Genomic DNA, 27442 nt, shown 5'->3' on the forward strand with positions numbered 1-27442 from the left:
GAGGTTTCCAGGTGTTCGGTCGGAGAGGTTCCTGGTGACCCGGCATCGCTGCGTTCGGCGGTGCGAGGCTCAGTCCATGGAGGAGCCTGAATCTCCTCTTCAAATCCTGCCAGACCTGGTGCAAGCAGGGCCCGAGGGCTGCAGCTTGCGGAAAGGAGCGATCCCGGGACCGGGACCTAGGGACAGGAGGACCAATCGGTACTTGAGGGGCTGCCATATGGACTCGATGGTCGGGACTCAGCTCTGAGTGGGGGATTCCCACCTGCAGTGTCACAGGCCTCAGGCCAATGGGGTCTGTGTGACAATGACCTCGAGAGGGGCCAACCCAGTTTAGGCCCGTGAGACCCTCCTGTGCACAAAGCTCCGAGCCCCCAAGGCCGGGATGTCTCCAAAGGCGCCTAAGGGGTTCGGGTGCCCAAATGGACACGAATTGAGAATCCAGAATCTACGTTCAGTTTTGCAACCGTAAAAGGGGTCGGGGTGAAATAGAGGCACAGCGCGTGGCAGGGACTCTCCCAGCAGCAGCGGAGTGACAAGAGCCAGGATAAAATCCCTGCCTCTCTCTCCGAAGCCCCAACCCAACCCCCAGCCCGCACGGTGGGATCCCAAGAGCCCCGCTCCGCGCGCTGTGCAAGGCAGAGAGAGTTAGTTCTATTGGCTCGTTTGGATTTTCATGTGTGTGTCGGGGGCGGAGGGGCGGGGGGATGCTGCTTCCCAGACCCCTTAAATTCCGTGTGAAGGAAGAACTGGGAATCAGACGCTCTGTGTTCTCATCCCACAGACAGGAGCGTGTGGGCTGTTCGCATCCATCCCAGTGTGTGTCCTTGTCTCTGACGGGCCCCGCTCGCCCTGCTCGTCTGGCCTCCCCAGGCTGCTTAGAAACCGCTTCCCCTTTTTGTGCCGGGCCCGCTGCGCTCCGTGTCACTGTGTGTCTGGCACAGTAATAGGTGGCGGTGTCTGCAGCTGTCAGCGAGCGGAGCTGCAGCGAGAACTGGTTCCTGGCGGTGTCCCCAGAGATGGTGACTCGGCTCTGGAGAGACGGGGCGTAGCCTGTCTCCCCGCTGTTATATGGGTACACAAACCCAATCCACTCCAGCCCTTTCCCGGGAGGCTGCCGGACCCAGTTCCAAGCATAGCTCCTGTCACTGATGGACACACCCGAGACAGCGCAGCTCAGGGTGAGGGTCTCTCCAGGCTTCACTGTCCCTGGGCCCGACTGGACCAGCTGCACCTGGGAGCGGACACCTGGGAAAAGGGAAACAAGGGAGGAAAGAATTAGCCACCGAACCAACCCACGGTTCTGTCCCTGATTTTCCCCACTTCCCTCGTCTCATCCACACTCACAGCTGGGGGCGGCGAGCAGCGCGAGAAAAAGCAGCAGAGGTTCCATTCTCGTTCCCAGGCACTGAGGGAAAGCTCCCAAGTGGCAGGAGGGGGCAGGTCTGTGTCTGGGCAGAGATTGAGGCGCCTAGATCTGGGGGGTTGTATTTAAGCAGCAAGGTCTCGTCAGGGATTTGCATGCGGGTTGCACGGAGCGGATATAAGGTGACAAAGAGACGTCTAAGGGGGGAGCTTTGTCTGGCCAAGCCGAGCGGCCTCCTACACGGCATCACGTCCGGGCTGAGTTGGGGAGGTCACAGGGCTGTAGGAAAAGCCTGTCCCCTAAGGGCAAAGTGCCTTAAGGCAGGGCTTAGCGCGGTCTGTGGATCCCAGCCCCCCACCAACTGCTCATGGGAATGGACAAGAAATGGAAACAGAAGCCGCCAGTAGAAATGAGCTGCCGTGGGCAGGACCGGCCCACAACATTTTGGCACCTGAGGTGGGGAGCTCAAATGAGGCTTCCATACCCCCTCGCTTGGACCAAAAGTTTTAAAGGTCTCAATTCTGGGTCCTAGTAGCGCCCCCTCCCCCACAGTCTGGGACCGGAGGCGGCCACCTCGGTTCTCATGGCAAGGCCGGTCCTGTATTCACATTCTAATTTTTGCTGACGTATAAATAAATATCAAATGACTGGGGGGTGGGGCACTACTGTTGTCTTTGTCCCCCTACCCATAACACCCTCCCTACGCCTCTGGAGTGCCAGCCTGGGCATTTGGCCCTGAACTACTTCTAAGCACGAACCACATCTGTGAATGTGCCCCGGGTAGCGCCAACGGTAAATGGAAAATTACCCCCAGGGAGCAACGTGGCCATCTTGGCTAGGATGCTGCAGGGACCCAGAACAGCAACGGTTGGGTTTCTGTGAGCGGGGTAGGATTTCTGGGGCCAGGACAGTGTGTTAAGTTCGGGGAGGTGGAGCTGGCAGGAGACTTTATGAAACACTATGTCTGTGATTAAATCTCTGTATCCCTATGTGCCCTGCTCCCCGATAGGCTGGGGACTGGGGCAGCAGGGGCGGGGCAGTGCGCTCAGATGCAGCGCTCAGCAGTAGCTCAAGGAGGGCGAGCTGTCGCAGATATGATGTGAACCCCCCTCCCCCTCCAGCAGCCCGGGGCCAGGATATTTCGCATTGTTTATGGGATGTAGCAGGTCAGGGGCGATTTTCAAGGGCCCAAAGGATTTCAGGGCCCCCCTAGTACAATGGCTCAGGCCTCGATTCAGGGAAGCATGGAAGAATTTGCTGAACCCCAGCTCTGGGCGGAACACATTTTTACATTTCAGCCCAGTTCTCAGTCTCTGGCTGCATGTTGCACTCTGCTCTCAGCAGTGTCACTGGCTGCGGGAATATTTGTCTCGTGTCCCTAGAACACAGAGAGTTCCCTGAATATTCACCCGCTGCTCTGGCACCGACCTGCCCTTTCACACCGATCCCCGCACTGACCGGACAGAACAGCCGGGAACTGCGAGTCGCTGCTGCCCCCTGCCGGGCGCTGGCAGAGCGGCTCCCGCTGCAGCTCGGTTTGTGCTCTGGGCTGATCGGGCGCAGGCCCAACATTCCTTGCCAAGTTCCCAGGGATGCGCTGGGCGGGGTCTCCTGACTCGGGCACCTAGAGCCGCTGCGGGAAGTGCGAGGGAAACACCGGAGCCCGCCGCGTAGAGACGGAAAACACGTGGAAACCAAAGGGGAGAAACAAACCAGAGCGCACTGCGGTTTGCTGCAGCGTTAGCGGTAAAGCGCCCCGCGTCAGCACACCTCGGTCAGGGCAATGCGGGGCCGTTGCTAGAAATGTGGGTGCGGGGTTTGCAGCGGGACAGGTGTTTGGTTTCTACGAACCTTCCTCCGGCGGAGTCTGCAGGTGTGGAGAGCGCATGGACTCAGCTTCCCAGCCTGCAGCCTGCAGCTGCAGCTCCAGCCCAGTAGGGGGCGGGGGAGGAGCAGCAGCAGGCAGAGCTTTGCTCGCCCCCTCCCTCCTCCAGGGAGAGCCAGAGCGCAGGGGCTTTAGTGGCTGTAGACCAGGGCCCCGGCGCCACCGCGGGACCGGAATAGAACTGCCCCTTTGATGGTCCAGAAATCTTTTTGCACCCCCAGCCCTGGGCTCCAGCCGCGAAAGCCCCTTTCTTCATCCGGCCCTGCCCTAAGCCACTGAAATGCAGAGAACTAACTGGCTGGAGTTTGACAGTAACAGAGATTGATCCCTGGGGTAGCTGCCCGGCAAATGGGGCCCTTGGAAAGTGTGGGGGGAGCCCTCTGGAAGGGGGTTTAATAACATCTCTGAGAAGGTTTGTCCTGGTCTAGCCACTGTGTGTTTCTGGGCAGAGTGTGTGAGTGGGGGGAGGGCTCCAATTATCCTTCTCATTCTGGCCTCGCTTAGCTGTTTATCACCCGCTTTCCCGTTTTATGCCAGGCCCCACGTTGCTCCGTGTCGCTGTGTCTCTGGCGCAGTAATAGGTGGCGGTGTCCGCAGCTGTCAGCGAGCGGAGCTGCAGCAAGAATTGGTTCTTGGCGGTGTCTGCAGAGATGGTGATTCGAGCTTGGAAAGACGGGGCGTAGCCTGTGCTCCCCCCGCCAGCTGGATACACATTCCCCAACCACTCCAGCCCCTTCCCGGGGGACTGCCGAATCCAATACCAGTAGTAACCGCTAGCGATGGAATAACCCGACACAGCGCAGCTCAGGGGGAGGGTCTCTCCGGGCTTCACCGCCCCTGGGCCGGACTGGACCAGCTGCACCTGAGCGAGAACACCTGGGGGCAGGGACACAGAGCCACGAATTAATTAATCTCGGAATGAGCCCAGGGATCTGTCCCAGGTTCCGCCACGGACACTCACAGCGGGGGGCGGCGAGCAGGGCAAGGAAAAGCAGCAGAGGTTCCATTCTGGTTCCCATCCACTGAGGAAAACTCTCCAGCGGGCAGGGCAGGGCCGGGCCGGGCTGTGTCTGGGCAGAGACTGAGGCTCTTGGAACCAGGGGTTTGTATTTAACGAGTCAGCCCGGGGCACGGATTTGCATGCGGGTCCCCCAGCGCCTATAAAGGTCTGGAAGAGCCCGCGAAGGGAGCGGTGTCTGGCGGGAGGAAGCCTCGCGCAGCCCCTGAGTCTCCCAGCGTGTGACGCAGAAGGAATCCCCGCTCGTAGGGGCCCTTCGGAAGGAAGCTCTGGACTGGAGTTTCTGAATCCACCTTCCAGCCACGCCTCGCGCCCTGGGCCCGGCTGGAAAATACAGACACTAGGGGGCGCTGTCCCGAGACGCGAGACTCTTCCGGGAGTGTCTTGGGAGGGAGCCGGAGCCGCAGCTTCAGGGAGCCAGAGGCGGGTTCCCGGCACCCAGGAGTGAGAAGCAGCCTCCGCACAGGGCAAAGCGCTGGGCAGGGCGGGCTGGGCAGCTTGTGGCGCTAGGAGAACTCAGCCAAGGCCGCAGCGACACAGGGACAATCTGGCGCACTTGCTGGGGGAAGGTACCGCCTAGTGCCAGGGACTCTGCTGACAGACACACAGACTGGGGGACAGACGCCGGGCTCTGCTGCCGTGAGTGAGACTCGCTCCGTGGTGCCGGGTCTGTCAGGGCTGGATCCCTCCCTCCCACTGATCAAACCAGCCCGTGACTCCATTTCGAGCTTCCTTGGCACAGGTGGCTCGGCACGTGTCCGGGGACTGGTATTTAACAGGAACCGCCAGGGCAGGGACTTGCATACTCGTTTCACCCAGTGGGTATAAACGAAGCAGAGCTTTACGTAGGCAGCGGTGTGCGTTGGGAAGCAGAGTCACACTCCCCTGCACGCCCCAGCGTGCGACCCAGACTCAATTCGGGTACATTGGAGCTCTTCGAAGGAAATTATTTTTTCCAATGTTCCTCTCCAATTCGCCTTTTCCTCAATGTGACGGCGCGTTGGGGGTTCCCCGTCTCCTGCACCCCGAGATGGCACAAACAGACTGCACCAGCCAGTGGAATAGAGGAAGTTTATTGCCTCTCCAGGATACAGCATAGCACAGATGTAGTCTGGTCACAGAACTGGGCTAGGATGCCTCAGGCCCCCTTGAGTTGGGGGGAGACTGGGCCCCTAAACTCCAGCTCCTCTCCCTAGGCTGTCTCCTCCATGCTCTCCCACAGTAACAACTAAATTCCCTTGCAGCCCTGCCCCCCAGTCCAGGGCAGCATTCACCTTCCTTTGTTCCTCTCCATGGGGGGTGTCTGGCCACTGGTTCAACCAGTTTGGCCTTATCTCTGCCTAGCGAGATTTTCCCTGCTGGGTCTTGCTCCAGACAGCAGGGGTCACCACATCCCAGCAAGTACCCCCACTACGTCACACTCAACAAGCAATTACTTGGGTGGCCAATGGCGGCTTCTTCTGTTTCCCAAAAGGACATTGGAAAAGGTGAGCGGAGGCCACAGAAAGGCACCACTGGGAGTTGAACCCAGGATCTCCTGTTTACTAGACAGGTACTTTAGCCAGCTAAGCCATGGCGCTCTCCTGTCTAACAGTCCTAAAATATCCTACTTTATAGGTCCTGAGAAACCTTCAACTTAGTGCGGCCATTCCCCATCTCCATCCTCCCTTCCAGTGTCTAGCTCCCTGGTCACAGAAAGCTGCAGCTCCGTGATAGATGCTCTGACACACCCATCTCCCCCAGCCACTGTGGCTGTAGAGGGACCACTGCTCCACGTGTCACCTGCAGCTGCCTTGGTTCATCTCTGAGCCCTGGGAGCCTTCTGTGGCCATGCATTCGGAGTTACGGGCCTCCTGCACCCCTGTAGTGGCAGGAACAGACTCCACCAGCCAGTAGAATAGAGGGAGTTTATTGCTTTTCCAGGATACAGCACAGCATAGAGGTAATCTTGTTACAGGGCAGGCCTAGGATTCCTCAGCCCCCTTGAGATGGGGGAGACTGGGCCCCTAAATCCCAGCCCCTTGCTTAGGCTGCTTCCTCCATGATTCCAGACAGAAACTTCAACTCTCCTCCAGCCCTACCCCCCAGGCAGGGGCTGACCTCGTCCTCCTTCCTTTCTCTCTCCCCCTGGGAGGCAACTGGTGGGACAGGTTGGGAGCCCCTTCAATAATGACTCATCCCCTGTCCTGCTGGGTCGTGCTACAAACTGCAGCCAGTGGCGGTCACCCACAGCCCCAGCTTAGCAACCAGAAAGGTACCAACACTACGTCGCACCTTCCCATCGGCTCCTGACTCGCCCTTGACCCCTTGCTAAGACTTAGTCGCAAGGGAGGTTCTCTCTGCCCGGAACGGGCACGGTTCGCACGGCCAGGCCTTTTCTTTGCATGAGGAGCGATGTTCAAATGGGGCCGAACAGACAAGCTGGGGGCTGCAGGGAGGACCTGGCCGGCCAAGCCAGGGTCTCCTGTGAGCAGGAAGGGTCTTTAGCCAGCTCTTCCCAAACACCCCCGGGTAGAGGCCTTTTCACACCCCTGCAGATCCGCCCCACAGAAGAGACACACCGATGCCTAACAGAGTCCTCCAGGGCCTGCAGCCATCAAGCTGCCAGCAACTCGGCGCACCAGAGAGACTCGTGCGGGTGGGAAAAGGATTTGGCAGATGGTCACAGGGTGTTGAGTGCTGGCCTTCCCCCCCCCCCCCTCCACATTTGTCAGGTGTCTCCTTTCAACAAGGGTCACCCGATTCTTTCGGAAAGACGGGCTAAATCCAAAGCCAGAAGATCGACCCATTCCCGACTCCATCTGGGACCGGGCCCCTGGAACAGGAACATTCTAAATCACACGGAGATCAGTAGCAATAACAGACTGTTCCCTGGCCCCGCCAGTGCCTGTGAGGGGAGAAAATACCTCCCAGAGCTGCGACAGTGGCAATACATGGGGCCAAAGTCCCCTTGTCACTGATGCTGGCGGGGAAAGATCTCAGGGGACCGGCCGGTCACTGCCCAGACCCACGGGGCTGCGGATTGTCCCTGGGGTGCAGCTTGGGCAGAGTTAAACAGGAATCTCTCTACCCTAGCTGCACGGCCCGTTACCTATCCCGGACATACGCATCTTCCCCCCCCCCCCCACTCCCCCAGTCTGCGAATTTCTGGCTCAGAGTTCAGGACTGTCTCAGCCCTCCCCCCTCCCCCCATGTCTGTGCCAATCTAGGCTTTGCTATTCAAAGCACGAGCGGAGCGACCTTAATAACAATCCGAACCCGTCTCGTCTGTTTCAATCAGTGAGCGAAGTGTAAAATGCACCAAATCCCCGCGGTCTGTGCGACAATTCCCTCTAGTGCTGGGAGCGGGGCTTTGCAGTGGGACTCAGCTTTCTGTTCTCCGGGCGCAGTGAAAGGGGGCGGTGCCCGCAGCTGCCAGTGAGAACAGCTGCAGGGGGACCTGGTTCTTGTAGGGGCCAGGGGAGACGTGACCTGGCTCTGGAAGGAAGAGCTGTTCTCTGTGTCCCAGGTGGAGCAGACCTACTATCCCCACCCCACCTACCGCAGCCCAGTCCCGGGAGCTGCCGCACCTCAAGGCAGAGGGATAAGAACGACAGTGAAAGGGGTTTGCTGTTCCCAGTTTCTATCAGAACTCAGTTTCATTTTCTGCATGGAGCTTGGGCGACCCCAGCGTCAAACGGCTTCGCTGCTCACTGCAGGGGGAGGTTTGTGTCTGGGCTCAGACCGGCTTCTGCTCGCTGTGTCTCTCGCACAGTAATAGCGGGCGGTGTCCTCGGGCTTCAGGCCGGTCATTTGCAGGTGCAGCAGGTTGTTGGGGTTGTCTCTGGAGATGGTGAATCGGCCTTTCACGGCATCAGTGATAACAAAATATTATTCCAACTCTTCCCGTTATTCGGAGGAAAAAAATACCTCGGAAAGCTCCCAAGGCAAAAGGAGAAACATTTTCATATTTCTGGTGTTCAAGGATCTTCGAAGGGGTCCGGCTGTTCCTTGCCCAGGTCTGCGGATTGTCTGTTGGGATACAGCCTGGGTAGACCGAGGGACAGATTTAAACAGGAAACTGACTTCTTCATTTGCATATCCCCACCCTTATAAGAGACACACTCCTTCCCCATGTAATGTGGGGGATGTTTCCTGGCCTTAGAGAGCGGGACTCTGACGGGCCCTCGTGCTGGGAAGATATTTTTTCCCCAGGAAAGAATCGAAGGGTTCGCCCATCTCCCCTCCCCCACAACACCTTTGTCTGGCCTCACACAATGACAGAAACCCGCCATGTGTAATTCAGGTGAAGCCTAATTTAGGGCGGGGACTTCACAGGCGGCCCAGGTGTGAGGGCGAGTTGGGGTTTCCCCGATCTTGCGCCCCTGTAGCAGCCAGAGCAGTCTCCACCAGCCAGCAGAGTAGAGAAGGGCTTATTGGTTTTCCAGGGTACAGCACAGCATAGACGAGGTGTAGCTACAGGAGGCATTGTCAGAATGTCTCAGGCACCTTGGGGCAGGAGTCCAGCCCTCCTGACCACCAGCTTAGCCTGTTCTCTCCATGCTTCCCAGACCACAACTCCCCTTCCCCCGAAACCTGGAGTTGGTCTCGGCCCGTATGCCTATTTTCTCCCTCCCTGCCCTCAACCTCTGAGACAGGTTGCAGGGTCTTTTGCCTACGTGACTCAACTGCTCTCCTGCTGGGCCGTGCTACGGATAGCCGCCAGTGGGGGTCACCCACAGCCCACTTACCAAGCATAGCAACCAGCATGGTACCAACACTACACCACACCACGGAAGCATCAGGCTGTCTCAGGAGGTGCCCTTCGGTGTCCTTTGTGCCCCCCACCCCTCTGCAGCCCAGCCCTTCGTCCCCGTGGGCATCAGCGTGTCTCTGGGCGATTCCAATGACCCCGCCCTATTTTACAGCCTTTAGTCAGAGTGACTGTCCCCATAGACCTGGGTGCCCGCGCTGGGCTGCATGACGTCATCAGTGACCGAGTTGCGGTTTCTTTTATGTCCAGGGTCACAGTGTGAATTGTGGACCCTTATTGCGGGCGGCCCGGGAGATCTCAGGTCGCCCCCTGACACCAGCTGACTTGGGTGAAAACAATCCCGAGTCCCTTTGCCAAGTCCCAGCTGGGGGGATGGGGAGGCAACGGGCCGGACCTTGGTGGGAAGGGTGACTCAGAACGGGATTAGCCCCGGATTGAGGTCCCCGGAGGAGGCGAGGAATCGCTGCACTCAAGGCGAGACATTGTCCGGCAATAGAGGGGTTAACACGGGCGGGAGGTTTGTTACGTTCCTCTTCGTGGCTGGGTCCCGTCCGAGACCAGAGCGGTCTGTGTGTCTCTGCTGCCCCCAAGCGGCTGACAGGGGGCGGGCAATCCCGCAGCCTGGGTTTTTGCGTGTCTCTCAAATAAGATTAATAAATGAAAGAGGCAACGTGTCTTATTTCTGTGCTGATTCCATTGTCATCCGAAAGCAGAATTCGAATCTGGGTTCGACCTCCTGCTTTTTTCTAAGGTCCTCCCAAATATTCTAAACCTTTCGCAAGAACCTTTCAGATCCAGTCCCAGTCGTAGCCAGAAGAAATGGTGTAGCCAGACACGGCGCAGCTCAGGGTGAGGGTCTCTCCGGGCTTCACCGCGCCCGGCCCGGACTGGACCAGCTGGATTTGGGACCGGACACCTGCACAGACACGAACCGTTACAGTTAAATCCTCAGCTCGCTCCCTGGGGCTTTGATCATCCCCCGGGTTTCCCCTCCCGACTCACAGGGCGAGAGGGCGAGTAACAGCAGCAGCGACACCGCGGGGTCCATCCTGGGAAACGGAGCAACGAGAAGGAGGAAAAACTGAAACTCGCTTCAGCCCCTGGGCAGGCGGGTCCCGGGGAACCCAGGGGCTGCGATTTAACCCGGGCCCTGGCGGGAGATTTGCATAAAGTCCGACACCCCGGTACCGCCCTAGAAAAGGGGCGGGGAGCGCAGGAGTCTTAGCGCTTCTGCTCCGCTGCGGCCTGGTGGCTGGGTCACAGGGCAGGGAAATGGACGAACAATCGCGGCGGGCTCCGGCCCTTTTCTTTCTTTCTTTGTTTCTTGACACAGCAAGGGGTCTCCCAATCACACGGCGATCCAGGGGAAGGCGTTGAGAAGTGTCCCATGTGGCTCCTAGTCTGTCCCCGCTGCTGTAGGGGCCAGTATCTCATTATGAGAACACAGACAATCAGTAAAGGCCAAACTTTGAAATGCGCCTCCAGATGCTGGATCATCCCTCCCCCCCCCCCCCCCCCCGCCCCCCCGCCCACCGCATCTTTCCATTACAATAACACTTCCAGAAAGGCTGGTGTTTGTTTTAGCCGGTGTAGTAGATCTCACACCTGATTCCCTTTTTTTCTATGCGGAGAAGTGACCTCGTTTCCATGTCTCCCCTACCATTGTAAGGGCAGGTACCTGTGATCTCTCTCGGAGTCGTGGCAAGAAAGCTTTAAGGGAATTGAAACGCCGTCAGAAACTGCCCGTTCAGGACATCTCGAAGGGTAAATTTCTCTTAGAGCAGGGCTGGAAGTGCTATGGGGAATGGCTGCACTTCGGAACTGGAAGCTCTTTTCTTGGATTATAATCGAGAACAGTTTAAAGCGGGATTCGGAAAAGCGCACCATGGCTTAGCGAGGCAAAGCGCCTGCTTCAGAAACAGGAGATTCTGGGTTCAGGGCCGGCTCTAAGCACCAGCAAACGAAACACCTGCTTGGGGAAGCACATTTCCAGGGGCGGCATTCAGGCTGAGCGCCACCTGCTGAGTGCGAACACCCGCTGGGCACAGCCCCCTACAGCCCGAAACTCCTGAGCTCAAGCGATCCGCCGGCCTCACTGGGACACAGGGATCTTCAAAGCGCGATCGGACCCGAGACGCCGAATGTCCGGGCTGAGCACAGAGGGGCTCGCAGCGCTGCTTCCCCAAGTCTCGAAGGAGCTGGAGAGCTCGCCAATCCCGTTTCTCTCTCCGAAACCTGCAGCCCATCTAGTGTGCGGGGGCCTGCTCCCCTTTCAGGGTCTCTGGTGAACGGGCGCCCCCGCTGCTCCAGTCCGGATCCCGGCTGTGTCCAGTCCCCCAAATACTCACTGGCTGGCTGCAAAGGCGGTCCGAGGAGGCAGGGCAGGGATTCCTTCTTTTCCCCGAGACACGGAACAGGAGTGAATAGCTCAGCGGCTAGTGGGTCTGTTCTCTGGGTCCCCGCGAGCTGCTATTTAAACAGGGCGCCTTGACTGACACATGGCACCGCCCAGCCTGTCTGTCTCCAGCCAGTACGTCCCGGAACTGCCCATCCCCCTCCGTCCCCAGACACATCCAGCGTCACCGCCTCCTCCTCTGTCTCTACTCTCCTCTCTTTTCCTGCTCGGGGGTCTCTGCTCCACGGGCCCAGAGGGACTTTGGCTGCGAACAGAGGACGTGGCTGAGCAGCGAAAGGGTTAAAGCCCCGCGGCAGGTTTGTGCTTCGTTCGCCTGGAGGCGCCTTTTCCGTTCTGTGTCCAGCGCCCGGTTGTTCGTGTCTCTGCTGCCCCCGCGTGGCGGCCTTGGGTTCTGCAGCCTGGGTTTTTGCAAGAGCATCAATAGGTTTCGTGTGACTGTGTAGTAGGGGGTGTGTCTGGCGCAGTAATAGCGGGCGGTGTCCTCGAGCTTCAACGCGGTCATTTGCAGAGAGACCAGACTGTTGGAGTTAACCTTGGAGATGGTGAATCTGCCTTTCACGGCATCCAGGTAATATGTAGTACCCCCGCTGCTGGTGACATAAGCGACCCACTCCAGCCCCTTCCCGGGAGCCTGACGGACCCAGCCTACGTCGTAGCTGCTGAAGGTGAAGCCGGAGGCTTTGCAGGAGAGGCGCAGAGAGTCTCCGGGCTTCTTCACATCCCCTCCGGACTCCACCAGCTGCACCTGGCACGGGGCACCTGCAAATAAACAAACGCTTAGAAAACAGCTGGAGAGCAGTAGGTCTCCTGCCTCTGCAACTCGCTCACGGGTAGGGAAATACCTTCCCAAGCGGCTACAAGGAAAAGCAAATGGGCCCAGAGCTTCATGTTCCCTAGTCAGACCGGTGCAGGTTCTGTGGGAAAGTCTCTGCTAGGAGCGCAGGGCCCGGGGGCTACGGATGATCTCCTCGGGTGCAGCCTGGGCAGGGGCAGACAGATTTAAGCAGTAAGATGCCGCCCCATTTGCATATCGCGCTCCTTGTAGGAATCTGAAATCGCTCCTCTGGGCAGCGAGCACGGTTCCATCCGTCTCCTGTCCCCGGGTGTGCCACGCCCAGCCCCGTGCGCTGGGGCCCCGTGTGGTCATTTGGGGAAGAAGAGGATGCACCCGGCGCCCCAGGGAAGAGTTTCCATGGCACCTCTTGCAGCCCCGCCCGCTGCCAGTCAGTGTGGGCCTGGGACACTGAGCCCTGGCGCCCCGTCTAGGTGTAGTGGGGCTCGTAGGGCGGGTCAGTGCGGTCTGTGTGAGGGGAAGGGTCAGGCCATAGGGGACCGCTGGAGTCAGATGCCCCTGAAGACAAATAACGCCCCGGGGCCCCGGACAAAAGGAAGGACAATAGCGAGTCCCCTTCCCGGAAGCTCCCGGTTCCATTGACATGGGCTGTTCCTATAGGTAAACATGTCCCGGTGGCTTTCCTCCATGGGGCAATGGCGGTTTGCGTCCCTCACTAGAGTTCCCTCGGGAATTGCAAGGAGACGAGTGATTGGCTGAGACAGGCAGGTTTCCGCTCTGTTATTGGCGCCTTCTGCTCCCCTCACTCGGCGGGAAAACACTGAGGCTAAGGGATTGTCAATGTAAAATGTGTATCTATGCAGGATAAAATGGCCAAGGCCTTTACAATATGCCCGAGGATTCCTCAGTCTCTATTTCTGAGGGAATATAAAATTCTCCAGTTTTTACTTTGAATCTGACCAAGAATCTGACCCCGTCTGCATGACTAACCCTAAACGTAGCCTTTTTCGTGAAACCTAGCCCTGAACACTCGTCCATAGGCACAATATTCACCCTTCCGAAGGGCTAATTCTTACTCTGACCCCCCAACTTCTGAGGCAATCCAAATGCCCAACTTTAACCCAGGCATTAATTACAGCAGCCTGTGAATCTTACATTGACTACGACACTGACTCAGGTCCTGAACTGAATCTGGTCTCTGATATTTACATTTACCCAAACTGAACCATTCCCTCAGCCCTCACCTTATCATTAACCCTCATCCACACTTTAACCCCGACCACGCCGTTATCCATAACCTTAACTCTGTCCCTAACCTGAATCTTAACCACAAGCACGCCCTAATCTGTAACCTGAACCCTGGGCCCAACCTCAGGCCTTACCCTAAGCCTAACGCTCAGATTCATACCTCTTGACGCGTTGCATAGAAGAGACCCGCCGTGCTCGTGCCAGTGATGTGCTTGGCTGACTCTAGGACTTCGGTCAGACTACCCCGGCCTGGGTGTCTGTGCAGCGCCGGGCACAGGGTGCTGCGATCTTTCTGACACTTTTGGGCACCTGGAAGGAACGAAGCCGACGGTGACTGTGTTTCCTCACACAGGGGCTGAGAGACTGGCTGATGCCAGGTGTCATGGGAGCCAATGGCCTGGCTCCCAAAGCCCTTTTGGGAGAACATCGATCTATGCACGAGCGGGGGGGGAATGTCCTCTTTGGGCTAGTCGGTCCCTTTGGAGCAACAGCGCCACCTGCTGATAAACACGCGGCACTTTCACTGCAGGAGATTTTACTGGTTATGGGGGAGTGATTCCCATGGCTTGTGCTCCTGCCTCTGACCTGGCTGGGCCCAGGGAGCCAAAGAGCTGTGGGGCTCTCCCGGGACTGAGCTGCACTTGCTAGAGAGCCCCGCGACTCTGTCCATGGGCTCTGGAGGCTTCTCCCCTACAGGAAACACTGGGTATGCAGGACTCAGCCCTGCCACTCCAGCTTGGGCCGCAGCATTCATGGCTTGGGAGGGTGCAGGGACTGGGCCTTCGACAGGATGTTTGTGTGCTGGCGATTATGGGGCCCGCCACAGATCAGGGCTTCAATGGCGGGACGGGTACTGGAACTTCAGGGGAAACTGCGGATTAGGCTACAGCCTGGAGATGTGCTGGAAACTCAGGGGGGTCCACCGGGTTCGGGGCTTCATCCTGAAGGGAGCTGGGAATTCAGCATGGAGGGGGTTGGCAGGGATCAACAGTTCAGCCCCGCAGCAGGTACCGGGATTTGGGGCTTCAGCTCCGCAGCCTGAAATCCCCCCTCTTGAGGAGCCCTTCTTTGGGGTGCCCATAGGGAGGGGTGACACGAACCTCTGGCTCACCCACAGACCCTGACCCCTCTATCACACACAGGCTGCCTCGTCTCTAACTGGCTGCCTGTCGTTCTGCCTCTGCGCTCTGCTTGAGAACGCCCCCTGCTGGCACCGCCTGCCGTATTCACCTGAATTTATCCCCCCCCCCCCCCCCCCCGATAATACATTTCCTGTAAAAAGGGTGACCACCTTCCCGGTTTTTAACGGGAGAATCCTGTAGTTAAGTCCCCTGAAGATGGCTTGACTTCTAAGTGTCCAGTATTTGCAACTCGTGGGCTCCCCCTGCTGGTCAGCTGGTGTCTCCTGCGGGTGGCTGGCAGGTGGATGCGATTATTGCAGGAATATGTCACTGGAGCCGACAGTATTTTTAGGACAGAAATTGAGAGAATAGATCTGAGACCCCCTGGCCGGAGGCTGACACAACGGAACTGGGCTCTTGGCTTTAGCTGCCGCCCAGCCTGACTGCGCGAGGTTTAATTCTGTGTCTCAGGAAGAGACTAAACCGAAGCAGGCGGGGCCCCCACCTGGGGCCGCCTTTTTTAAAGTGTCTCGACTTGAGCCTGTGTAGCGCCCTTTGCCCGGGGCTCGCTCTTCGCTCGCAGGTGCGTTCCAGGAGAAGTCACTGCCAGCGGGGTTGGCTAAAAGGCGTCAGCAGCCAGGGCCCCTCCCCCGCTGGAGCTGTGAGTAAGCCGGGGGGCAGGCCCCTGGGGAAGGGTCTGGTCCTGGGAAAGACCCACGTTTCCTGCCGCTTAATTCAGCCACATCCAACTTCTCCAGCGGCTGCGATGGCTCCGGTCCCCTCCAGCTGGAGCTGACTGTGTCCTAGGAACTGAGTCGTAGCCTGAAAAGTGATTTAAGCACTTAGGGCTCTAAACCCCTTTAACTGTCTCTGATTCTATGTCACTGGGGGCGGAGGGGTAATGACCCGGGTTCACACGGGCAACCACTGTCCCGGATGAATGAGGAATTAGCAGGAGCCCTGGGTTCTCTCACTGAGGTTTTTGAAGGGCTGTAGATGCGGTTTGTGTCACTGTGTCCCGAGCGCAGTAATACGTGGCGGTGTCATCGGCTCGCAGGCTGCCCAGCTGCACCCGGGCCGTGGTTATGGAGTTGTCCCTGGTGATGGTGACTCGCCCCTGGAAGGCCGGGGCGTAGCTAGTGCTACCGCTGCCAGGACAGATGTATCCCATTCACTCCAGGCCTCTCCTGGGAGCCTGCCGGACCCAGTAGATGCAATAGCTGGTAAAGGTGTAGCCGGAGGTTTTACATGTCAGCTTCACAGACTCTCCAGGCTTCCTGATTTCTGCCCCAGACTGGGTCAGCTGGATCTGGGAGCTGGCACCTGTTAATCATAAAAACACAGTTAATTCCTGTCTGTCCCCACCTTCCCAGGTTTACCCCAAACCCTCTGTTCCCCTCCTCACTGCAGAAGCTGATCAGCTTGTGAGTCAAAAGAAATTTACCTGCACCACCCTCCTGTGCTGTAGGGAGGGGCAGTTATCCCCATTTTGAAGAGGGGAAACTGAGGCAGGAAGGTTTTTCAGTGTGCTCTCTGAGTTTTTAGACACCCAATTCCCCTTACAAATGATGAATGTGGGTATTAAAATCTTCATGGCGGTTTCAAAATCTCAATTTATGTTCTTTGTTCAGGGCTTGACAAAGCCCTGACTGGGTTGATTTAGTTGGGATTGGTCCTGCCTTGGGCAGGGGCTGGACTTGATGACATAGTGAGGTCTCTTCCAGCTCTATGATTGTATGAGGTAGTTGTGACCTGAAGCACTGGACTGAGTGCTGTGGGTGCTAACTGGGGTTTTAAGAGCACTAGGGCACCCAATCTGTACTGAGATCCATGGTATTTAGGCACCCAGCTGATTCTGAAAACCCCATCCGGGGCCTGTCCGATTCCTCAGGCAGCTGCAAACCAGCGGTTCCAAGGTGTTTAGGCGAAGAGTTTACAGGTGACGCGGCATCGGCGGTGCGAATTCTAATCGATGGAGGAGCCTAAATTGCCTCTTCAAATCCCGTGAGATCTGGTGCAATCCAGGCCCGAGGGCTGCAGTTTGCCCCTGCAGAATGGCATGATCCCGGTCTCGGGCTCCAGGGATGGGAAAAATCAATCGGTGCTAGAGGGGCTGCGATCTGGAGTCGATGGGTCCGTGCAATTGTCTAGCCTGAGCTCCGAGTGGGGGATTTCCACCTGGCGTGTCACTAATAGAAAAGGCCTCAGGCCAATGGGGTCTGTGTGACAAAGGCCCCGAGAGGGACCCGCTCAGTTTAAAGCCCGTGAGATCGTCTTACGCACAAAGCTCCTATCGCCCAAGGCTGGGATGTTTCTAAAGACTCCTAACGGGTTTGGGTGCCCAAATGGACAGAAATTGAGAATCCAGAATCTTTTGTTCAGCTTTGCAACCCCCCACCCTCCATAAGAAAAAAAAGGGGTGGGGAATAGAAGCACAGATCGTGGCAGGGACTCTCCCCGCCACAGGGGAGTGACAGAGCCAGGAATTAATCTCTGCGTCTGACTCCCAAGTCCCAGCCCGGCCGCCTCACTCACTCACTCACTCACTCACTCACTCACTCCCCCCCCACCCCACCCCACCCCCAGAGCGCATGGTGGGTCTCAAGGAGCCCTGCCCCACTCCCGCCTCCCATCCCCAGCGCTTTACGGGTCAGAGCGAGTTAGTTCCATTGGTATCGTTTGGATTTTCTGGGATAGACGGGGGCGGCGATTGTGCTTCCAAGACCTTTTATATCCCGTGGGAAGAAAGAACCGAGAATCAGACTGTCCCTGCGCTCTGTGTTCTCGTCTGACAGACAGTCGCCTCGCCCCGCCCCGCCCTGCTCCGGTCACCATCCCCGCATCCATCCCGTGTGTGTCCTGATCTCTGAGGGGCCCCGCTCGCCCTGCTCTTCTGGCCTCGCCAGGCTGCTTAGAAGCCGCTTCCCCTTTTTGTGCCAGGCCCCGCGTTGCTCTGTGTCACTGTGTCTCCGGCGCAGTAATAGGTGGCGGCGTCTGCAGCTGTCAACGAGCGAAATTGCAGCGAGAACTGGTTCTTGGCGGTGTCTGCAAAGATAGTGGCTCGGCCTTGAAGAGACGGGGCGTAGCCTGTGCTCCCATCATACGGATGCACGAATCCTACCCACTCCATCCCTTTCCCGGGGGGCTGACGGATCCAATGCCAGCTGTAATACTGGGTAGAGATGGAGGACGTGGAGACAGCGCAGCTCAGTGTGAGGGTCTCTCCGAGCTTCACCGCCCCTGGGCCGGACTGGACCGGCTGCACCTGAGCGAGGACACCTAGGGAAAGAGAAAGAAAGCAGGGAACCAATTAGCCAGTCATTGAATCTTTGGCCCTGGCCCCAATTGGTTCTAAAACACTCACAGCTGGGAACCGAGAACAGTGAAAGGAAAAGCCATATAAACTTCATTCTCGTTTTTCTGCAATGAGCGGAACTCCCCAGCTGGCAGGGCCGGGAAGGTCTGTGTCTGGGCAGAGACTGAGACTCCCAGAACCAGGAGCTGGTATTTAACCAGGCAGTTCCGGGGCAGAGATTTGCATGCGGGTTTCACTCTGGCAGGGTATAAACAGAGCAGAATTCTAGGCAAGGAGCGGTGTGAAGCAGAATCACACTTGCCTGCGTGTCCCGGCGTCTGACCCAGAATCAATTCGGGTTCACTGGAGCCCTTCAAAGGGCATAATTTTTCTGAATATCGTGTTACTGCGCCGGTTGGGTTTTGAGTCCCACCTTCCCGCTGCACCTGCTGAATAGAGAGGAGATTTCCAGAGACCGCTCATGAGACTCACCCGGGAGCATGTGATGGAGAAGGAGCCACAACTGTGCTATCGCAGCTCCCATTGGCCGGGAACAGTGGTCCAACGGGAGCCGCAATCCCTAGGGTAACCTGCCATACACCTCAGTCCCTTATCTAAGCCCTCCTGCATGTGGTCCGACTTTTTTAATGGGCAAATGTCCCTGCTGGTCGGTTGCGGTCAGTGCCGCCGCAGCAGCCTCCTGTGTGTGTCTGGCAGGTGAATGCGGCAGGCGGTGGCCAGCAGGCGGCGCTCTGGGACAGGGTGCAGGTGCCAGTAGGAGGAGAGGCAGCCTGTGTGTGAGAGAGGGTGTTGGGGTGAGTCAGTGGTTTGTCACCCCTCCCCATGGGCACCTTATTGCAGGGTTTTTATCGCGGGGCGCCAGCCCTTTCTGTCTGTAGGACTGAAGCCCCATCCCTGACAGCCCCTCATACCACCCCCTGAATTCCCAGCACCCATCAGGCTGAAGACACGATCCCTCGCCCTCCCATCCTCCAAGCTGTGAGTGGAGGGGCTCATGCTGGGAGTGGCAGCTGGGGGTCTTGCATGCCCACTGCTCCCTGTTGGAAGAGAACTCCAGAGCCCATGAGCAGAGTTGCGGGGCTCACTACCAACCACAAGGCAGTCCCCAGGAGAGCTCCACAGTCCTTCCTCTCCCTGCCCCGTGCCAGGGCACAGGGAAGAGCCCGAACCACAAAGCTCCGTTCTCTCCTGGTGACGCCGGTGCAGGGCTTGAAGCTGCCCCTCAGCTCTCAGACGCCTTTTCTCACACAGGGTAATCTGTTGTTCCCCCGTCGTAACTGCTAAAAGCGACACACACCAGCCCCTTCCCGGGAGCCTGTCGAAACCAGTTCATATTAGAACTGTTGATGGTGAAGCCGGAGGCTTTGCAGGAGAGGCGCAGAGAGTCTCCGGGCTTCTTCACATCCCCTCCGGACTCCACCAGCACCTGGGACCGGGCACCTGGGAACACAAACAGGTTGTACATATTGGTATCAATAGAAGGGGGCATTAGTATTATTCCGCCTCTGCCGTTTTTCAGAAGAAAATACCTTCCAAAGCCGCTACAGCCATATTACTGGGAGGAAAAGTCTCATTGTCCCTGGTGCCGGCGGGGAAAGTTCTCAGGGGACTGGCTGGTCACTGCACAGACCCAGGGGCTGCGGATTGTCCCTGCGGGTGCAGCCTGGGCTGAGATAGCGACTGATTTAAGCTAAACACTGACTCCCTCGTTTGCATACCTTGGTTTATAAGGGCCAGGTTACAGATACTCATCTGAGAGCTTGACTGCCAGCAACTTAGCCAGTAAGGAAATTGAAGCAGGATTATTCACAGTGGGAACCCGGGCACTTTACAATCAGCTGGTTCCTTTTGTTTGTTTTAAATCTGCTGCCAGTTATTTTATTATGGGAACAAGTAAATAGTTTGTTTTTCATTCACGTTTCCCACACCAGTTATGGTTGTATAGACCTTTGTCATATCCCTTCTTAGTCCCCTCTTCTCTACGGTGAAAAGTCCCAGTCTTTTTAATCTCTCTTTATGTGGGACCATTCCAAACCGTTCATCATTTTGGTTGCCTTTGTGTGAACCTTTTCCAAAGCCAAAATATCTTTTTTGAGATGAGGCGACCACATCTGTATGTGGTATTCAAGAGGTGGGTGTCTCCTGGTTTTATACAAAGGGAATAAGATAATCTCTGACTTATTTTTATCCATGTTTAATAATGATTCCCAGCGTTGTGTTTTCTTTGTTGACTGTCGCTGCACAAGGAGCCGATGTTTTCAGAGAACTATCCACCATGACTCCAGGAGCTCTCTCTTGAGTAGTTGTAGCTAAATTAGTCCCCATCAGTGGGGCGAGGTTTGTTCCAGAGCTCAGGGTCCTCTGGGCCACAGCCTCATCTGGACGCTGAACTCCGTGATTGACCATCCCCGACTTCCTCCCCCGGTGCCTCAGCCCCTCTTCTGTAAGCCCAGGGCTGGGATGTGCCCCAGCTGCACAGTGGAAGTGCTGTGGGAAGGCACGAACCACTTGTGAAAGGCCGAGATGCCTCCCTGAGGGCCCCCATTTCAGTTATAATGGACCATTCCCTTCTGCCGCACTGAGGCGTTAACCATCCCCATGTACTTCAGCTCTCCCACTGGGTTGAATCAGGAGTCAGTAGGGACTGGGGGAGGGGCGCATTCTGGTCACAGAGACCTGCCTCTGTACTAAGTGCAAGCTGGTCACCATTTTGGAAGAAAAAATTAGAGGACTAGAGGCCCAAGTGTCGACCCTACGCTTGATCAGAGAGGATGAAGACTTCCTCGATAGAAGGCAGTGTTTCATCCTTCAAGCATGGCAGGTGGAAGAGCCAGAGAGGGCAGTACATGATCAGGAAGAGAACTGGCAGCATGTAACTTCTAGAAGGGGAAAAAGGCCAGCATGGGAATCCCCCAATGCTATAGAGGTAAGTAATCGCTTTCAGGCTCTCCCCACAGCTTCTGCAGTGCTGAATGCTTTGGAAGGGACCTCACAAGGAAGAAACCAGAAGTGAGCACCATCTACTGGAAGCCATGGGATGCATAGTCCTAGGGATGGGGGTTCCACGGCCATCACCCCCAAAAGAAAACGATGGGTGGCAGTGGTCGGGGACTCCCTCCTCAGAGGGACTGAGCTATCCCTCTGCCATCTGGACTTGGAATCTCAAGAGGTGTGCTGCTTACCGGGAGCCTGCAATCAGGATGTGACTGAGAGGCTTGCCAAACTCATCAAACCTTCAGATCGCTACCCCTTCCTGCTTCTCCACGTGGGAACTAATGATACGGCCAAGAATGACCTTGAGCGGGTTACTGCAGATTATGCAGCGTTGGGAAGAAGGATCCAAGAATTCGGAGTGCAAGTGGTGTTCTCGTCCCTGTTGGAAGGAAAGGACTGGGCAGGGATCGTCGAACTGAGGATGTAAATGAGTGGTTGCGCAGGTGGTGTCGCAGAGAGGGCTTTGGTTTCTTCGACCATGGGACTCTGTTCCGGGCACAAGGATTGTTAGGAAGAGATGGGATCCACCTAACCAAGAGAGGAAGGAGCATCTTCGCGGGCAGGCTTGCAAACCTAGTGAGGAGGGCTTTAAACTAGGTTAGTCGGGGGACGGTGACCAAAACCCTGAGGAGAGTGGGGAAGTTGGATACCAGGAAGAAATGCAGAGAGGAACGAGCAAGAAAGGAGGACCGCTGTTTTGAATGGAGAAGATAGGGCAATCAGCTGGATACCTGAGGTGTTTGTACACTAATGCGAGAAGCCTGGGCAACAAACAGGAAGAACTGGAGGCCCTGGCCCAGTCCAAGAAATATGATTTAATTGGAATAACAGAGATTTGGTGGGATGGGTCACATGACTGGAGCGCTGTCATGGAAGGGTATAGATTGTTCAGGAAGAACAGGCAGGGGAGAAAAGGAGGAGGAGTTGCACTATATGTAAGAGAGCATTATGATTGCTCTGAATTCCAGTATAAAGAGGGAGAAAAACCTGTTGAGAGTCTATGGGTTAAGTTTAAAGGAGCAAACAACAGCAGTGGTGTTGTGGTTGGTGTCTGCTACAGGCCACCGAATCAGGTGGATGAGGTAGATGAGGCTTTCTTCGGACAACTGAGCGAAGCTTCCAGATCGCAGGCCCTGGTTCTTGTGGGGGACTTTAATCACCCTGACATCTGTTGGGAAACCAATACGACAGTAAAAAGGCAATCCAGTAAGTTTTGGGATAATGTTGGGGATAACTTCTTGACACAAGTGCTGAAGGATCCGACCAGGGGCCTTGCGCAGCTTGACCTTTTGCTCACAAACAGGGAGGAACTAATAGGGGAAGTGGAGGTGGGTGACAACCTGGGAAGCAGTGATCATGAGATGGTAGATTTCAGGATCCTGACCAAAGGAAGAAAAGAGAGTAGTAAAATACACACCTTGGACTTCAAAAAAGCAGAGTTTGACTCCATCAGAGATCTGATGGAAAGAATCCCCTGGGATGTTAACATGAAGGGGAAAGGAGTCCAGGACAGCTGGCAGTATTTTAAAGAAGCCTTATTGAAGACACAGAAAGAAACCATCTGGAAGCGTAGCAGGAGAGGCAAACATGGTAGGAGACAGGATTGGCTTACAGGGGAAATCCTTGGTGAATTTAAGCACAAAAAGGAAGCTTACAAAAAGTGGAAACTTGGACAAATGACCATGGAGGAGTTTAAAGGTATAGCTCGAGAATGCCGGGGGGTTATCAGGAAGGCGAAAGCGCAAATGGAATTGCGACTGGATAAGGATGTGAAGGATAACAAGAAAGATTTCTACAGGCATGTTAACAAGAAGAAGGTGATCAGAGAGGGATGAAGGAGGTAACCTAGTGACAGATGATGTAGGGAAAGCTGAAGTACTCAATGCTTTCTTTGCCTCTGTATTCATGGACAAGGTCAGCTCCTGGACTTCTGCGCCAAGTGACACAAGATGGGATGAAGATGGTGTGACGTAGTGGGGGTACTTGCTGGGCTGTGGTGACCCCTGCTGTCTGGAGCAAGACCCAGCAGGGAAAACCTCGCTAGGCAGCGGTAGTGCCAAACTTGTTGAACCAGTGGCCAGACATCCCCATGGAGAGGAACAAAGGAAGGTGGAATGCTGCCCTGACTGGGGGGCAGGGCTGGAAGGGAATTTAGTTAGTTACTGTCGGAGAGCATGGAGGAGAGCCTAGGGGAAGGGGCTGGAGTTTAGGGGCCCAGTCTCCCCCATCTCAAGGGGGCCTGAGGCATCCTAGCCCAGCTCTGTGACCAGATTCCATCTGTGCTGTGCTGTATCCTGGAGAGGCAATAAACTTCCTCTATTCCACCGGCTGGTGCAGTCTGTTTGTGCCATTTCGGGGTGCAGGAGACGGGGGACCCCCAACACGCCGTCACACTGGTGTCAGGAGCGGGATGCACTGCACCCCGTGGATGGAGCTTCCAGCGGCGAGCGACAAGGCGCAGTAGAAGCAAGAGCCCTGGAGCCAGGCGTGCTGGAGACAAAGCGAAGTGGTTCCTGGGAATCGTGGGGCGCTGCAGCACTAGTCTGGTGAGTCTGCACCGAGGGGACCAGCGGGCAGATGGCCTACGCCCAACTCTTGAAGGCAGAGCTGGTGGGGCTGTGCAGAGAGAGGGGCTTGCCTGTGCAGAAAGCAACCAAGGCCCAGCTGATTGCTCAGCTAGAAGAGAACGACCAGCCACAGGGCCAGGATCTTGTCCCCAGGGGAAGCAGTCAGACCCCCCCTGAGAGTGTGTCAGGCTCAGAGAGGGGGAGGAGTGCTGGAACTCACCGGAGAGATGAGACAGCTTCCCCCAGGAGGCCTGCAAGCTGCAGCCCATCTAGGGCAGGGGCCAGCCAAGCAGAGCTGCGGCGGCTGGAGATCCAGCTGCGGATCAAGGAATTGGAAGTAGAGGACCGAGAGAGGGACCGCCAGGAGCGAGAAAGGGATCGCCAAGATCGAGAGAGGCAGCGGCAGCATGAGCTGGCCATGGCAGAGCGGAGAACCGGCGGGGCACCGGCTGTGCCAAGAGTGGATGGGCCACAGGGTCCCAGGACTGCCAGATGCTTGGAGAGGCTCGTGGTGGCCCAATTGAAGGACATGGGCGACATAGACGGGTTCCTCAGCTCCTTTGAGAGGGCCTGTGGACTGCAACGGGTCCCCCCAGCTGACTGGCTGCAGGAGCTCATCCCCGCACTGAACCAGGAGGCGGCCGGAGTGCTCAGTCAGCTGGAGGACCTACAGCCAGGGGATTACAACCGAGTCAAGGAGGCCCTGCTGCACAAGTTCGGGCTGACCCCCGAGATGTACAGGAAGAAGTTCCGGGGGGTACAGAAAGGGCCACGGGAGACCTATGTGGACCTGGCCTCCCGCCTGGCGCAATACTGCCGCAAGTGGGTGTCTGGAGTCGGAGCCGAGACCGCAGGGGAGCTGCTCAAGCTGGTCATGATGGAGCAGTTCTATGAAGTGTGCCCACCCAAACTGAGGGTGTGGCTCAAGGACCGGAGACCAGAGAACCCCCAGGAGGCCGGGAGACTGGCGGATGAGTTCACGGAGAGCCGGTCCGGGTGTGAACGGGAGTCCCGGAGAGAAAGGGAACCGCGCAGAGACCGGATCTCGGCTGAGCGACGGAGGGAGTCAACTATGGGGCGAGACCAAGGAACAGGTCGTCTGCACCCCAGAGAACCAGCCAGGGCCTGGACAGAGACAGCCCAAAGCCTAACTTGCCATCGCTGTGGGCAAAAAGGCCACAAGAGGGCTCAGTGCATTAGGTCCCAGGACTGGGGACTTTCCAGGGTTAACTGGCTGGGGCGGGAGGAAGGGCAGGCTGCCCCAGAGGCAGGGGCTGGGAGGCAAATCTCAGCTCAGAGAGAGGGGAAGGATGCTCAGTGCACCTCCCCTGGGAGGTCTGATTCTCAGGAGGCGGATTTCTCCGTGTACCGGGTGGGGGCAGGACGGCCCTGTGACGGCGCGTTGGGGGTTCCCCGTCTCCTGCACCCCGAAATGGCACAAACAGACTGCACCAGCCAGTGGAATTGAGGGTGGTTTATTGCTCCTCCAGCACAGCGCAGCACAGATGTAATCTGGTTACAGGAACTGGGCTAGGATGCCTCAGGCCCCCTTGAGATGGGGGAGACTGGGCCCCTAAACTCCAGCCCCTTCCCCTAGGCTCTCCTCCATGCTCTTCCACAGTCTAACTAAATTCCCCTCCAGCCCTGCCCCCGCAGTCAGGGCAGCATTCCACCTTCCTTTGTTCCTCTCCATGGGGGGTGTCTGGCCACTGGTTCAACCAGTTTGGCCTTATCTCTGCCTAGCCAGGTTTTCCCTGCTGGGTCTTGCTCCAGACAGCAGGGGTTACCACAGCCCAGCAATTACCCCCACTACGTCACAGTTCTCCCCCCTCCGAGAGCGAACTGAGCAGGGTCACTCCGCTCGTGACCTAGGGAAGTTCGGGTCCTCTGCGTGGGAACCCGCCCCGGGGACATGGGTGCTCCCCTTGACTCAGGCCGGCCGTGGCAAGGCCCCACATGAGCTGGCTTCCCTCTGTCCACTCGCCGCCCCGCTCCAGGGCGACTGGCACAGGCCTGTCCTCGGGGGTCACACCCACCCTTCCGCTGGCCTTGATCTCTGGCCAGGGTCTCTCGGGCCGAGACCATGAGCCCAGTGAGCCTTCTCTGGACAGCCAGGGCGGCTTCCACCCCCGAAGCTCCATCCAGGGAGGTCTTCCCCTCCCATAACTCTCTCAGCAAGCCCAGAGGGTCTATCTGGGGTAGAGACCCCCAAGCCGCTTTCCTCCTGTCTTGGGCCTTCCCGCCCCTCTGGCAGGAGTCACAGGACCGGCAGTACCGCTGCACGGCTGTAAAGATTCCCGGCCAATAGAAGTGCTGGAGCAGCTTCAGCCGGGTGCTCCGGATCCCCCGGTGGCCCCCAACGGGGACATCGTGGGCCAAATACAGCAGCTTGAGGCGATACTTTCGGGGGACGACCAGCTGCCGCTGGACACCCCATGCCCTCGCCTTCCTGGGGGGGAGCCACTCACGGAACAGGAGCCCACGCTCCCGCAGGAATCTCTCCTGGCCACCTCTCCCCCGGGGCTGAGCTGCATGGAGGCCAGCCTGGTCCCTCAGCCTCTGCAAGGAGGGGTCTGCCTGCACCTCAGCCTGGAATTCAGCTGCTGAGGCAGGGATCGGGATCTGTCCCCCACCTCTGCCTAGGTCCGGAGTCCCAGCCTGGCTGGACCCCGTGTCCACTGGGATGGGACCCTGAGGACGCTGCCAGGAGTCCTTCCCTGGACCCACGTTGTCGGCCCCCCGCTGGCTCTGGCTCCGGGTAGGGACTAGAGCCCGCTGGGATCCATGGGGCCACTCCTCTAGGTCATTCCCCATCAGCACCTCGGTGGGCAAGTGCGGGTGCACCCCCACTTCCTTGAGGCCCTCCTTGGCCCCCCATTTCAGATGCACCCTGGCTACAGGCACCTTAAACGGGGACCCGTCTATGCCCTTCAGGGTCAGCTGCGCGTGGGGTAGTATCCGCTCCTGGGCCACTATGTCGGATCGGGCCAGAGTCACCTCCGCCCCCGTGTCCCAGAAGCCCGTCACCTTCCTACCATCCACCTCCAGGGGTATGAGGCACTCGCTCCGCAGGGGCCGTCCTGCCCCCACCCGGTACACGGAGAAATCCGCCTCCTGAGAATCAGACCTCCCAGGGGAGGTGCACTGAGCATCCTTCCCCTCTCTCTGAGCTGAGGTTTGCCTGCCAGCCCCTGCCTCTGGGGCAGCCTGCCCTTCCTCCCGCCCCAGCCAGTTAACCCTGGAAAGTCCCCGGTCCTGGGACCTGGTGCACTGAGCCCTCTTGTGGCCTTTTTGCCCACAGCGCTGGCAAGTTAGGCTTTGGGCTGTCTCTGTCCAGGCCCTGGCTGGTTCTCTGGGGCGCAGACGACCTGTTCCTTGGTCTCGCCCCGTAGTTGACTCCCTCCGTCGCTCAGCCGAGAGCCGGTCTCTGCGCGGTTCCCTTTCTCTCCGGGACTCCCGTTCACACCCGGACCGGCTCTCCGTGAACTCATCCGCCAGCCTCCCGGCCTCCTGGGGGTTCTCTGGTCTCCGGTCCTTGAGCCACAGCCTCAGTTTGGGTGGGCACGCTTCATAGAACTGCTCCATCATGACCAGCTTGAGCAGCTCCTCTGCGGTCTGGGCTCCGACTCCAGACACCCACTTGCGGCAGTATTGCGCCAGGAGGGAGGCCAGGTCCACATAGGTCTCCCGTGGCCCTTTCTGTACCCCCCGGAACTTCTTCCTGTACATCTCGGGGGTCAGCCCGAACTTGTGCAGCAGGGCCTCCTTGACTCGGTTGTAATCCCCGGGCTGTAGGTCCTCCAGCTGACTGAGCACTCCGGCCGCCTCCTGGCTCAGTGCGGGGATGAGCTCCTGCAGCCAGTCAGCTGGGGGAACCCGTTGCAGTCCACAGGCCCTCTCAAAGGCACTGAGGAACCCGTCTATGTCACCCATGTCCTTCCATTGGGCCACCACGGGCCTCTCCAAGC

At 57.6% G+C, this 27442-nt stretch overlaps 1 protein-coding gene and 1 non-coding gene across 2 annotated transcripts in view; one reads left to right on the forward strand and one right to left on the reverse strand.

Moving 5' to 3' along the window:
• Positions 1 to 27442, forward strand: part of LOC149521034 (leukocyte immunoglobulin-like receptor subfamily A member 3) — a 1043054-nt gene that overhangs the window by 666982 nt on the left and 348630 nt on the right. The gene's annotated exons all lie outside the window — the stretch shown is intronic.
• TRNAT-AGU (transfer RNA threonine (anticodon AGU)) lies at positions 5773 to 5846 on the reverse strand. The gene has a single exon. It is a non-coding gene; the product is annotated as a tRNA-Thr (tRNA).

The sequence above is a fragment of the Pelodiscus sinensis genome, chromosome 30 (assembly GCF_052426305.1).
Source record: "Pelodiscus sinensis isolate ZL-2025 chromosome 30, ASM5242630v1, whole genome shotgun sequence".
In the NCBI taxonomy this organism is placed as follows: Eukaryota; Metazoa; Chordata; order Testudines; family Trionychidae; genus Pelodiscus; species Pelodiscus sinensis.